This window comes from Panthera pardus, unplaced genomic scaffold (genome assembly GCF_024362965.1).
Source record: "Panthera pardus isolate Hobbes unplaced genomic scaffold, ASM2436296v1 HiC_scaffold_13, whole genome shotgun sequence".
Taxonomy (NCBI): domain Eukaryota; kingdom Metazoa; phylum Chordata; class Mammalia; order Carnivora; family Felidae; genus Panthera; species Panthera pardus.
In genome coordinates this window covers 18,703,538-18,713,085 of record NW_026526688.1, presented here as the reverse complement: position 1 = coordinate 18,713,085, position 9,548 = coordinate 18,703,538, and the positions used below count along the sequence as shown (strand labels likewise).

The window sequence follows — 9,548 nt, the reverse complement described above, 5'->3', positions numbered from 1 at the left end:
CAGTCTTACAATGGCTCCCGTTTTGATGACCCATTTAAAGTCTTACCTGGAGGAGTACAGCAAGTTTCTATTTTACTCATCTTTATCTTTTTGATATATGATCCATTCTCACTTGTACTGAACATATTTCTTTGCATTGAGGAGGGCATTTGTTGGGATGAGCACTGGGTGTTGTATGTAAGCGATGAACCATAGGAATCTACCCCAAAAACCAAGAGCACACTTTACACACTGTATATTAGCCAATTTGACAATAAATTATATTAAAGAAATAAAATGAAAATCTGATAGTGATTAATGTTGGCACTTTGTCTACTGTATAAAATCCAAGACATGGCTTCCACCTACTTTTCAACCTCATTACTTGCTACACACATTCATGCTTTCTAAACGTAAGCCATGCCAGGCTGTTTTCCTTTTCTAAATATGTTAGGCTGAGTCAGTTTCCGTTACTATATGAGTGGTTCCAATAAACTCATCAAGGCAAAATTAATCCTTCTCTCTTGTATTTTCCCATATCACATTCTCTTATAGTGAGTAGCACTCAGAGTTGTTTATACAATAGTAGTATTTGTCTGTGTAGCTTCAGAAACACACGCTAATTGAAGGCAGATCCACTGGGATCTCTCCATGCTTATACCCTCAGGTGCCTTCTCTAAAATGTATCACAGCAGTTTGCACATAGGAGGTGTACTGTGAATGTGCTTTATTGAATTGAATGTTGCCTTCTGTTTATCTAAAAGACTCCACTTGGAGCTCTAGCTCTCAGGTAGTCTCCTCTCCCGGATTTGAAACATCAAAACCCATGTGTATGCACATAGAAAATAACTCAAACAATACATAAAAAAATTCTTACCTGTGGTTACCTCTGGAGAGAAAGATTGGGTGGAGGGGTGCAGAGTTAAACTTAACTTTTTCACTTCACGGTTTTCTGTACCTTTTACAATATTATACTATTTATTTTATAAGATTAAAGTAAATGAAACTCCTCAGCCCCTGTCTCAAACCCTGTCATGCTTGTTTAAAGACTTGAATATACTTTAAACAAATCTGATGTTGATTCAAGAATATGTTTCAAGAGTGGAGAATTATAGAATCCTGCTGTCTGCCTTTTTTATTAATCAGAAAGTTTTATCATGTCAAATTTCTAAGGGAAAAACTGCCCTGAGAAGCGTTTAAAATTTTGAATGTGCACATTAAAACATTACTCCAGACTTTAAAACAAAAAGGTAAAATTGAATGTCTATAGCTTACCAATTGCTGTAACTTCTAAATATTTAAAAACATAACTGTTTGATTTATATGATTATAATTTGAATAACTTCTGTTTAAGAATTTTTTTCTTTATACCTCTCCATAAGGCTGAGAAAAAAACAATTGTTGTCAACATATTTAACCCAAGATACAGTGTGTCATTTGTGTCATAATTGTAAAAATGTTATTTAGGAATATCTATAATTAGTCTATCTATAATTTAAAATATATGAAGAGTAAGATCATAAAAGGAGTGTTACACACAATACTTTTAATGAGCCATAAACTTACCCTGTATGAAAGTGCTGGCTTTGGATGGGTCTTATACATAATTTGTAACTTCAATGATAGGATCTTCCTACTTCCTTTTACCCTTCTATAATTAGAGATGTATGAAACATAAATTATTCTTTTAATTTATTGTTCACGTTGAAGAATTACATGTCATGAAATCCCTTGGTATCTTACTATTTTACCAACAGTGATTGTGAGATAAAGAAGATGGTTCTAAGAACAGCTTGAGCTCCTTCTCAGAAGTCGACACTAACCTCCTGAGAGCACATGTAGAAGGGAAGGAGCTGGCAAATTAGGAAATTACAGATAAAGCCTCAGTGCCTTCGCTAGGCATACAACACTCAGCCTAACTAAGTAAATGTTACTTCCTTCCCCAGAAGACCCTGCACTATTTTAGGAACAGAAGATCAATTGTAGGATTTTTGTGAGGCTAAAAATTATTGGTAAGTCTGATTTCCTTGATATCCTAATTAAAGCAGAGTTTAGATTCTTGAAAGAAAATCATTTCATTTAACTCCAAACTGGGGAAAAAAATACTCTGGGCCCATTCCATCTTGTTATGCTTTATTTATTGTTCTGTACTTTTCATGTTTCTGCATTTTTGCGTTGGTGCTCAGAATATGTCTTAATAAGTGCCTTTTGGAACTGAAATTTTTTGTGTTAAACTAGAATCTTTAGTGTAACCGTTTTAGATGACTACGTAATACTGGATGTCAACATACTTGTTTTGGTGACATGGTTTGCATCTGACTTAAAGCATATGCATCAAAATGTTTATCACTACAAAATAAGAAATAAGGGCCACTTTATTTTGAGTTAAGCAACAATAATAACCAGAGATTTAATCTGACAGGAATTTTCTTCACGGTGATTATTGCTTATTGTGATTTGTCACATACATGTGTGATCTTAGCACAAAAACTTGACTTAAATGGCAGGTTTATATTTTCTTTTCCTCGCTTGCTAAACGGGTATCAATCTCATGATTTTTGTTTTGTCTTTTTTTTTAACTGAGGTATAATTTATATACAGTCACCACAAACAAGATAGTGAACGTAACACTCTCATGGTTGTGAAAGGAAAAGATACGTAACCTTTTATATAGTACTTTCACTGTCACGGAGAGTATAGCACATTGTAAACAAGCAGGCAGTGTGGAGTAACACATAATTGTAAACTGCCTCCGGGGTAAACTGCCTTCCACCCTCTCATCCCTAACCCCAAACCGACACTCATCTCTACCTCACATCTTCGAGGAGCTGTTCATCTCTCCAGTTCCTGAAGATACTGGTAGGCATTCTACCTAATGGGGTCTTTACACAATGTAGTACTTGGATAGAAGTAGTGGGCAAAAATTTGGAGTGAATTAGGAAAAATAAAAAACATGATTGACAATGGGAATCCAATAATATGTGTCATCTGTTCTGATCACATTGTTTTCCTTAGGCAGAGACTCTGACAACTTAAGGACCGAAATGTATAGGTATTGTTTTGGTTACCTGCCTTTTTAAATTTTACTGTAATTGCAAGGGAAAAGAATAAGGCAAATAAAGGAGTACAGCTACTTATATAGAAAATTCCGCTTATTAGGGATTGTTTCATCATATTATTAGAGAATATATAACACATTGTTTTATATCATAAGTCGCAGGATGATGTAAAAAGAACTTAAGGAATCTGGAAATAGAAGACCTGCGTGTAAGTCATTTTTACTGTCTAGTGACTATGGACAAGTGACTTTTTTTTTTTCCAGAGGTTCAACTACTTCATTATGAAATGAGGTCGTTAGCTAGATCAGGGGTCAGCAGCTCTTTCTGTAAGGGCTAGTTTACTTTTGCTCTGTGGGCCCTGCAGTCTCAGTTGCAACTACTCAACTGGGCCACTGGAGTGTGAAAGCAGCCACAGACTACACTTAAATGAATGAGTGAATGAGCAAGGGAGTGGCTGTGTTATAATGAAATTTTATTTACAGAACCAGGCTGTGGGCAGCAGTTTGTTGACCCTTGAACTAGATAATTTCTAAAACTCTTTTCAAGTATAAATGCTGCTTATTGCATTAAGAATGTGCATTTTTTCTAAGCATCAGAAGTTGTCATAGAATTTTATTACTGAAAGACATCCCAAGAGCTGATTTAGTTCCTCTGTCTACTCAAGCAAGATTATACTTCCATCACCAATGAAGACAGTTATTCAACTACCTGATCTAGTAAAAACATAAATCTCCCTTTACACTCTTTTTTTTTGTAAACTGACTAGATAATAGATAATATATCCAGGGCTAGTGTAAGAATTTGGAAATCTCTTTAATGGCTTTAGGCTGAATATCTTGCCATTTTTAAAATTGACTTTACACATGATAGAAGATAGAAGAATGATAGATCTCTTTTGCATTATTCTTATAGCTTCAAACTCTATGAAACCATTCTTTCTCTTAATAGATCTAAACATTATAAAATTTTTCTTCCATACAAAGAAATTGTCATAAATGGAATTTGTTAGATATGGAATATAGATTTAATAGATGACGAATCATAGCTCCTCTGTGAGCTCTTCAAGTTTTTCACTCTGTTTATCTTTTTTATTTACATTATTTTGTGAGCTTTATAAACAAAACAAAAAGTACCCAAGACAACGTAGTAATCAGAGATTTCATGTAGTAAAAAGTACTGGAATAATCTAGTCTTAAAAAAACATTTATGATCATTGCGACTTCATAGTATAAAAAATTCATTGATATAACTAACCTTAATTCAAAATAGATAGAAAAATGTGATATAATTATAGGATGTATTACATCACCTGAAGTTAGCATTGAATTTTACTTCTCTAATTCCTGCCTCAATATACAAATAACTATTTAGCTTTGTAAATGAATTGATTTTCCTAAATTATATTTAGCGTTTATTAAATATATTTTACTCTGCTATTAATTGGGTAAATGCATACATAAAGCTGCGTTAAAATTCTAAAGAGACAATACTCCTTAAGATTAGTTTAAATTTCCTCCAAGGCCCACAAATATTTGTCCTAGCCAAGCAGAAAGTGTAACCAAAAAAAAAAAAAAAAAGATATTGAAAGGCATTCCTGTTTTCATCTTCAAAAATCTTTTCTTCAGATGTTCTTTTTCTATTAAAGTTGAACTCAAAAATCATTAGCTTTCATTGCCTAACCTTATGAAGCTTTGTTCAAGTTAACAATAAATTCTGTCAGGGCTGGAACAGTGTCTATTTTATATACTCGTATATTTGTTAACATCTAGCAAAGTACCCCATACAAAACAGATTGACTTGGCTTAATATAGCATCATCTTCATCACCCTCACCATCATCATCATCATCATCATCATCATCATCATCATCAAATCACTATCCTGCTTACTGTGCCTTACATTGTGCCTGCCACTTAGATCATTTTATAATCACACAAAAGAACTACACTTTGGGTTTATGTTTATTTTCCTTTTTTATCCCAACTTTTACTTTTGTTCAGGTTATTAAAGTCTACAGTAAAGTAATTATCAGATCCAGGATTTGAACAAAAGTACTCTCACTGTCCTATTGCACTTTTCTAGCATGTTCCACATGTACCTGGCAGTACACTATAAACCCAGAGATATCTTAATTAGCTCTAAGGAAAAGTATCTTTAAACTATTCGACCACTGTCTTATACTACACACAAAAATTAACACAAAATGGATTAAAGACTTGAATGTAAGACCTGAAACCATAAAAATCCTAGAAGCAAACATAGGTGGTAAGTTCTTTGTCATAGGTCTTAGAGATGATTTTTTTAAAATCTGACACCAAAAGCAAAAGCAACAAAAGAAATAATAAATCAGTGGCATTACATCATACCAACAAGCTTCTGCACAGCAAAAAGAAACCATCAATACAGTAAAAAGACTATCTACTGGATGGGAGAAAATATTTGGAAATCAGATACCTGATAAGGGGCTAATGTCCAAAATATAGAAAGAACTCACACAACTCAATGACAAAAAAGCAAATGTCCCGGATTAAAAAATGAGCAGAGGATCTAAATAGACACTTTTCCAGAGAAGACATACAAATGGCCAACATGCATATGAAAAGATTCTCAACAGCACTAATCATCAGGGAAATGCAAATTAAAGCCATGATGAGATATCACCTCACACCTGTTAACATTGCTTTTATCAAAAAGACAAGAGTAACAAATGCTGAGGAGGATATGAAGAAAAGACAACCATTGTGCATTGCTGTTGGGAATGTAAATTGGTGCAGCTGTGGAAAACAGTTCTTCAAAAAGTTAAAAATAGAACTCTCATGTGATCCAGCCATTTGACTTCTGGGTATTTATTTAAAGAAAACAAAAACACTAACTTCAAAAGATATGTGTTCCCACATTCATTGCAGCATTATTTACAGTAGGTAACATAAAAGAGAAATGGATGAAAAGGGTCAAAAGACATACTTACATACATAAATTAAATATATAAATAAATAGCCTTCTTGATATAATAATTAAAAAAAGCTATGGTTCAAATTACCTAATACATATTTATATGGAACACAGATTTAGCAATCACATAGGGGAGGAGAGTGGTTGCCATAAATACATAATAAAATGTCTCATTCAATAACTTACAATATTTGTATGTGTTTCAGAAAGTTATCTTCTTACAAAGATGGCAAAGTTATCCAAGTTAGTATTTCTTGGCATTAAAAAAAATCACAAAATAGATGAAATGTTATCCAATCCAGAGTGGTAAATAAAAAGTGTCCAACGAATTTGCCTCTCTGCACCTTAGGAATACAGTCTGGGTTTTTTCTGGACTCTACCATGAATATCCCTTTCCAACTGTAGATTCAGCTCTCTTTTTATCATTTCCTGCACATACATCTGGGAAACTATTTTACCTCAAAACTCATGTGAATTAAAATTCATTTTTAAAAAAATATGGAAAGGAATGAAGCATGAAGCATCACGTAGGGAATTAGTAGTTATTTAATTGAGAGTAACACTATTGTCAAAATTGATGCAAGGTTGGTGAATCACATGACCTGCATGTTTTCACCTCTGAAAGAAAAGCTTCTTTCAACTGCAGCCTTTTCTCATTCATGAATACTTTTATTTTGCAGACTCCTAAGTGCATTGTAAGAACTCTGTTTAAAAACAGATTACCTTAAAAGAAACAAGAATGGAAAGTGAGAGAATATATTGGAATAAGCAGTCACTCATTTTGGCTAACTTGGCCTTGGTTGGGTCATTAGAGAACCATGAACCTGTTAAATACAATTTGCAAATGTTTTCAGTGCTAGTTTTGAGTCATATTGGGCTGAATTTTACGGGTGACCTAATGAGTAATGAACTATTAAAAAATAACTACTCTGATTTTGAAAGAGTTCCATCATTTCAAATTAATTTCAACAAGAGGATAAGGAAATTTCAGATATTCCAAATGTCCTTCATTAGGGAAATCAAGAATGGTTTTCTAAAATATGTTTGGTCTCCATTATAGGCAGAGAGAGATTCTGAAACTTTGCAAGGAACTGTTGAAATTCAGTGATGAGTTTAGATCAGGTGGAATAGCAGAATGGTGTGCCTTTTCTGCTGAGATTTGCTTTAGGAAGTCAATTCACATCTTCTGTACTAGACTATGTTTTGAAAATATAGTTTTAAGGGACAAAAGGACAGGAAAAAAGTAGAGGAAACCTAGTAGGTCTCTGTCTGATGCTAAATTTTATTGCAGTGGTCGCCTCCTCTTTTGAATAATAGTAACAAGTATTACCTACCCAGTGCTTTGTTGTTTGCAAAATTTATTCACATTATTTATTTAAAAAAATAAGATCTCATTGTAATCAGTTTCTACTATTGATAAAGATTTTTCCATTAAAAAGTTGCCTTTTTTTTTCCTTGCTCCCTCATCTCCTCCATCCTGAACCAGAACTATTTATTGAAATCCCCACTGTCACTTTTGTCATAAGTACACATTCCCTATTCTTCTCTATTGGTCTGTCTAACCAGTAGCCTATTCCACAACGTGCTAATTACTCTAACTTTATAATTACATCTGGTAATGTAAAATGTCCTTGACTCTGCTTGAATGCTTGCATTTCCATATGATTTCTGCAGTTTTCTTGTTAATTGATATACACACATACATATACATATTGCTAAGATGTAAAGTGGGATTGTGTGGAACATACAGATGAGTTTTGAGAGAATTGACAAAACTGGGCAAAGCACTTAACTGGCACTTAGAGAAAAAGAATATTCAAATGACCAATAAATGCATCACCACTTCATTACTCATCAGAGAAATTCAAATTAAAACCACATGACATTTCACTGTATACTTAACCAGAATGTCTAAAATGAAAAATACAGATAGTATCAAGTGTTGGTAAGAATGTGGCACGACTAAAATTCTCAGACAGTATCACTTAGGAAGATCATCTAGCAATATGTATTAAAAACGGCCGTGCTCGCTTCGGCAGCACATATACTAAAATTGGAACGATACAGAGAAGATTAGCATGGCCCTTTGCGCAAGGATGACGCAAATTCGTGAAGCGTTCCATAAAAAAAAAAATGGCCATAGGTATGTCCCATAACCCAGTAATTTCACATCTAAAATATACCCAACAGAAAATATGTTCCCTCAACATGTGTGTGTGTATTCGTAAATGAATGTTCACTGCAGTACTCCATGTAATTGGCCCAGAGTGAAAACTACTGTAACCCTGAGCAAGATACCTCTCTGTGCTTTTTGTTTTTCATCTATAAAAGCAGGAAACATCAGAGTGAATTATTATTTTTTAAATTTTTTTAAGTGTTTATTTATTTTTGAGAGAGACAGAGACAGATTGTGAGCAGGGGAGGGGCAGAGAGAGGCAGAAACAGAATCTGAAGTAGGCTCCAGACTCTGAGCTGGTAGCACAGAGCCCAACATGGGCTTGAACTCATGGACTGTGAGATCATGACCTGAGCTGAAGTCGGAGGCTTAATTGACTGAACCACCCAGGCATCCCTATTGTTGTTGTTGTTGTTGTTATTATTATTATTATTATTATTATTATTATTATTATCAGCATCAGCATCATTAGGGTGGCTTTGAGGATTAAGCAACTTAATATGTCTATAGCACTTAGAACAACTGTCCCTCGTGTATAATAAATAATATGTAAATATCTATTATTAAGATGAAACGCATAACAACCAGAAAGATTCTAATATTTCAGCGTCTTAGGTTCCTTCTGTGGCTGAAGCACATTTTGCTTTTGTTCAGAACTATTTGGGTGAAAACTGACAAAGAAACATCCATGTTTGTACTGCTTGTGTCTTCATCAATCAAAGAACATTCATTAATTGTCTCTCCACTGTGTAAGGCATCACCATTATCAAGTCAGACAACAGCATTTATTACCTGTTCCCTGTGTGCAGTGCAGAAAGAAGTATTTATTAAACGTCCACTTTCACATTGTGTCATGTTCTTTCTAAAGCTAGTCAAAAATCCCTTTTCTGAAATAAAATCATGATTTACAACTTTATAAAAATAAAGTTACTTTGGCTTTGAATAGTAGGCTGCACAGTATGAATTCCTATTCATAATTGATGGCAGACATACATTCTTCCTATTACTTAGCACTTAGAATGATGCCAGTTAGCAGCATTATATTGTCCATTTCTCACACGCTTAAGACTATAATATTGATCAGCTCAGTTAGTCTTCCATTCTCTGCAAACAGAAGTGCCCATGGGCAAAGACCTTCTTATTATAAGCTGGTATTCTCCTTTATCGTTTGAAGAACCATTCAGTTAAAATAGGGGCAGTGGTGGTTAAGGTGCAGACAAGCATGGAAGGAGACATGGCGGGGCAAAGGAAATTTCTGAAGGGCTCTTTTCAAGTGGTTCTGAATCTCAGTGTTTATTTCAGGTGGAGACCATGACTGGAGGCCAAACAGGATTATCTGTGACTTTGAGTTGAACCCATCCTTTATAAGTAGGATCTTGATAA

General features: G+C 34.1%; 1 non-coding gene across 1 annotated transcript; it reads left to right on the top strand.

Annotated features, from left to right (window-relative positions):
• The first annotated feature begins 8,012 nt into the window (after nt 1–8,012).
• Nucleotides 8,013–8,118, top strand: LOC128776753 (U6 spliceosomal RNA). The gene has a single exon (XR_008421931.1). It is a non-coding gene; the product is annotated as a U6 spliceosomal RNA (small nuclear RNA).
• The last annotated feature ends 1,430 nt before the right edge of the window (nt 8,119–9,548 follow it).